Source organism: Denticeps clupeoides, unplaced genomic scaffold, assembly GCF_900700375.1.
Source record: "Denticeps clupeoides unplaced genomic scaffold, fDenClu1.1, whole genome shotgun sequence".
Lineage (NCBI taxonomy): Eukaryota > Metazoa > Chordata > Actinopteri > Clupeiformes > Denticipitidae > Denticeps > Denticeps clupeoides.
The window spans coordinates 22,501-27,500 of record NW_021629873.1 but is presented as its reverse complement, the minus strand read 5'-3'; the positions used below and the strand labels follow the sequence as shown (position 1 = coordinate 27,500).

At 42.1% G+C, this 5,000-nt stretch overlaps 1 long non-coding RNA gene across 1 annotated transcript; it reads left to right on the top strand.

Annotated features, from left to right (window-relative positions):
• Positions 1–2,344: 2,344 nt before the first annotated feature.
• On the top strand, positions 2,345–2,781 carry LOC114776324 (uncharacterized). Its single transcript, XR_003745422.1, has 3 exons — positions 2,345–2,425; positions 2,509–2,607; positions 2,682–2,781. It is a non-coding gene; the product is annotated as an uncharacterized LOC114776324 (long non-coding RNA).
• The last annotated feature ends 2,219 nt before the right edge of the window (positions 2,782–5,000 follow it).

Here is a 5,000-nt window from a genome sequence, read left to right as displayed (position 1 = left end):
CTCATTTAAAATAAGAAATGCCTCTGTCTGGAAGGCCCATATATGCACGCTTCTCTTATTTTTTTCGACATTGAAAAGCAGTAAACGTTATTTTGAGTCAATGTTGTAATGGTTATTTTCTTATGAACAGGCAGGGGGTGTCTTTTCCCGTCTCATTTAAAATAAGAAATGTGTCTGTAAATGCTGTCATGCACCTGTTTTTTTTTTCTTTTTTAAAATTTAATTTCTCTCTTAGATGCCAAACAAAAAAACAAACTGCCCGATTTGCCATGGCCTGTACTGGAATGTTCACCAGCATCTAATTCAGGTCCACAACCTGTCCATCGCAGTTGAGAGGAAACTTCTTCTGGCATCAAAGTCGGGCAGGTTTTCGGGCAAAATTGACTGCCCCGTGCAGAACTGCACGGCACGTGGCCTTTTGCGCCTGGACTCCCACATCAGAACCCAGCATGACCTGACGTCCGACGAGTCTTCTCACCTCATAGCGAAGGCCAAGAGGAAAGCCGCCAGGCATGCCTTAAAAAAATTCCAGCGCGAACCAAAGCCGGACACTGACATGGGAGTCAGAGTCCAAATGCTGCAGGAGCAGGTCAGACGACTGGAGGACAATAAGGGTGAGAAGAAGGAAGTGCAGCCAGCGCCCTGCTCATCGACCTTGGGTAAATGTATATTCTGATGTATTAAATGAGCAAATGTATGTGTGTGCATTTTTTATGTCTTTGCAATAACTTTGTGGTGTTCTTTTTAAAGATACACTTCTGGAGCAATACCGGACCCACGTTCTCGGTATGCGTACGTCAGCCAAATCCGAATCGAACGCAGGCCAGCAGGTGCGCCATGTCCAAAATTTTCTTCAACACATGTGGGGAAAGATGTCTCCTCCAACTCTGAACCTGAGCTTTCTAACGAACCACACAAAGATTTATAGGTCCATTTTAATTACATATGTGTGTGTGTGTGTGTGTGTGTGTGTGTGTGTGTGTGTGTGTGTGTGTGTGTGTGTATTTATGCTATTATCACTCACATCATTAAGCAATACTTATTGAAATTCATTTCTCTTTCTTACCAGCTGGGTCTCAAACCTTTCGAGCCGATTTAGGGCCACCACTGTGAAGGTTTACCTGGGCAACGTGTCAAAATTCATCAGTTATTTGACCCTTGACCGGCCGCGTGGTACAAAAATTGGAAACAACAGTTTGCGGGCCCTTTCTGTTGCATTGAGGCGGTTGAATGACACAATACTCACTGAGGTGAAGCATCGAAGGCTGGAGGTGCGTCATGAAAAGTCCAAAAATATGTTAAAAATGACCACATTAGAACAACTCGTCCGGAAGACATCAGAGCGAATTCCCAAGGCTTTGGGTACGTTTTTGCTACTAATTCGTTTTTTTTTATTTTTTTTTTTATTATAATAGTTACAATATTAACATTTTTTTTCGTGCTTTGCAGATTACCTGGCGCACAACAGCAATTCGGATTCGCTGAGGTCATGTCTTGGGTACATAGCCACGTATTTATACGCCACTACTGGTCATCGGAGTGCTGTGGTTTCGAACATGACCGTTCGCGAGTTCCAGGATGCTGACGAGCACGACGGGAGATACGTCATAAACGTGTGCGTGTGTGTTATTCATTTTGGGACTAGGAATGCAAAACAAGCTCTTTAATTATTTACCAACATGCAACAATGAATCGATTGCCTTTCCACATTTAGGTGAAGGATCACAAGACTGCAGCATCCTTTGGGATGGCAAAAATCCCATTGTCTTCATCAGAGATGGCCTGGCTGAAAAAGTTCTTTGATCTGAGACCCACGCTGCCAGGCTACACGGAAGAGGTGCCGACTTTTTTCTTCACCTCGAAGGGTCAGGTCTTCTCCAAGATTAGCCAGGTGGTCGCCGAGACGTGTCAGAAGCTTGGCTTCAGCCCAAACATTTCGGTGACCTCCATCAGAAGCGCTGTTGCGACCTGTGTGAGCTGATGGCATTGTCACGCTAAGGATCCTTAGGAATGACAAATGTGCTAACGTTTAATTCCTTCATGTGAAAAGGTGGAGCGTAACCTGCCGACAGACGAACGTCGGGATGTCACAAACCTTATGTGCCACTCGGAGGAGGTGGCGAACCGATATTACGTTGGAGAACGGTCCGTGATCGAGGCACATGCCGCTCGTCTCAAACTGCGCTCTGCACTGGGCCTTGGGGGTGCCACGCCAGGTGACCGTGGGCATTCCTGCAATAACGTGGACCACAACGAGGAGCAGCAGCAGCAGCAGCAGCAGCAGCAGCAGAAGGAGGAGGAGGAGGAGAAGAAGGAGGAGGAGGAGGAGGAGGAGGAGGAGGAGGAGGAGGAGAAAAAAAAAGATTGTGAGGAGCGTGACAAAATAGAGTCTCCCCCTGTGGGCCCACAGCATCCCCATACACCTGTAAGAAACTGATAAATGCTGTGAAAATGTGTAATCTTCATGTGCACTTGTCATGCCTAAATTGTCCTTTTGTCATTTTGAAGCCCAGAGTTCAGGACAACGAGCAGTCCACACTTTGCCAAACAGAAGGCCTTAATTCCTCACCTGTCTGTGTGAGTCCACTACCCAGGCAAAGACCTCCGGTAGGCGATGAGCAGTATAGCATGTGGAATCATCGGGAGAAATGTCTCATTTTCTTTTCTTCTATTAAATTTAGGTTGAAGGACTCAGACGCGCTATGCAGTACACTCACGAGTTTAAAAATACAATCTGGCAACTGTTTCAGGACCATACTGGTGGCCTCAATCAGGCAAAGGCAAGTATCTGAAATAAAAGTGAATGAAGATTTTATTATTTTTTTTTATTAATGATTTTTTTGTGTTGCTTCTAGGTCCATTCGATTCTTTTGAGCAACCCGGACGTGTTGAAGCAGTGCAAAACGTACCAAATGACTGTACATAATGTCAGAAGTCTCATAAAATGTATGCAATCAAAAAATAAAAAAAAGGAAACCTATATCAATTGTTGTGTCCTTTTATATTAAAAGTGGTGTTTCTCCTTTTGACAAGTCAATGTGCATGCTTGGGTCCCCTGTGGCAAGCAAGGTGTGAAGTGCTTAGCCTAATGAAGGCCCACCCCCTGGGGCAAGGTGTGAACTGACAGTCAGAGAGTCGGCTTTCTTATATTTTTTTCATGGCACAAAAACCCTTCCTTTTTCTGTCATATCAACCATGTTCTGCTAAGGGGGGCTAGGCACCGCACACCTTTCTTACTGTCAATATGAACGGGAGACACGTCCCCTTTGTGTCATTATAACAGGAAAAGTATCTGAAATTACCAGAACTGTTCTCGCCGCACGCGCCTCTTATTATATTAACGTACAAAATAAGCACACTGCTCGGTCAATGCTGTATGTCGTATTTTTTTGGGCTTGGTCAATTTTGTCTGGGGCCTTTTTTTTCATTAAAAATAAGAAATGTGTCTTGGGCTTCCATAAATGGGAAAAGCTTGAAAAATGTCATTATAGTAAAAAATAAAGTCATAGTCCATTATGTGAAAACCTGTAAAAATAGTTTAAAAGCATTAAAAAACTAATTCGGGAGAGAAAAAGTCAAAAAAATGACAAAGTGGAAAAAAAAAACTAAGTCGGGAGTCGAAAAGCTGAAAAAATGACAAAGTGGAAAAAAAAAACTAAGTCGGGAGTCGAAAAGCTGAAAAAATGACAAAGTGGAAAAAAAAAAACTAAGTCGGGAGTCGAAAAGCTGAAAAAATGACAAAGTGGAAAAAAAAAACTAAGTCGGGAGTCGAAAAGCTGAAAAAATGACAAAGTGGAAAAAAAAAAACTAAGTCGGGAGTCGAAAAGCTGAAAAAATGACAAAGTGGAAAAAAAAAACTAAGTCGGGAGTCGAAAAGCTGAAAAAATGACAAAGTGGAAAAAAAAAACTAAGTCGGGAGTCGAAAAACGGAAAAAATGACAAAGTGGAAAAAAAAAACTAAGTCGGGAGTCGAAAAGCTGAAAAAATGACAAAGTGGAAAAAAAAAACTAAGTCGGGAGTCGAAAAACGGAAAAAATGACAAAGTGGAAAAAAAAAAACTAAGTCGGGAGTCGAAAAGCTGAAAAAATGACAAAGTGGAAAAAAAAAACTAAGTCGGGAGTCGAAAAGCTGAAAAAATGACAAAGTGGAAAAAAAAAACTAAGTCGGGAGTCGAAAAGCTGAAAAAATGACAAAGTGGAAAAAAAAAACTAAGTCGGGAGTCGAAAAAGTGGAAAAAACTGACAAAGTCCAAAAATTTACCCAGCGTGCCGAGGGGGACCTCCAAGGCTGAGGTCAGCCGGTCTCCTGACCGACCAGAGTGCACCTAAATCGGGGAAGAAGTGAGAACCCGGCCTCTCTGGTTCTCAGAAGTGTATAGGTAGAGCTGAGGGGTATGAAAAAGCTGAAAAAATCGACAAAGTCCAAAAAAAGTGGAAAAAATGACAAAGTGGAAAAAAAAAACTAAGTCGAAAGTGGAAAAAGCTGAAAAAATGACAAAGTGGAAAAAAAAAACTAAGTCGAGAGTCGAAAAAGTGGAAAAAACTGACAAAGTCCAAAAATTTACCCAGCGTGCCGAGGGGGACCTCCAAGGCTGAGGTCAGCCGGTCTCCTGACCGACCAGAGTGCACCTAAATCGGGGAAGAAGTGAGAACCCGGCCTCTCTGGTTCTCAGAAGTGTATAGGTAGAGCTGAGGGGTATGAAAAAGCTGAAAAAATCGACAAAGTCCAAAAAAAGTCAAAAAAATGACAAAGTCCAAAATTTTTTCTAAGTCGAAAGTGAAAAAGCTGAAAAAAATGACAAAGTGGAAAAAAATTTCTAAGTCGAAAAAATTTTCTAAGTCGAGAGTTGAAATTCTCCAAAAAATGACAAAGTCCAAAAAAAATTCTAAGTCGAGACTCAAAAAAACTGAAAAAAATGACAAAGTCCAAAATTTTTTCTAAGTCGAGACTCGAATCGCTCAAAAAAATGACAAAGTCCAAAATTTTTTCTAAGTCGAGAC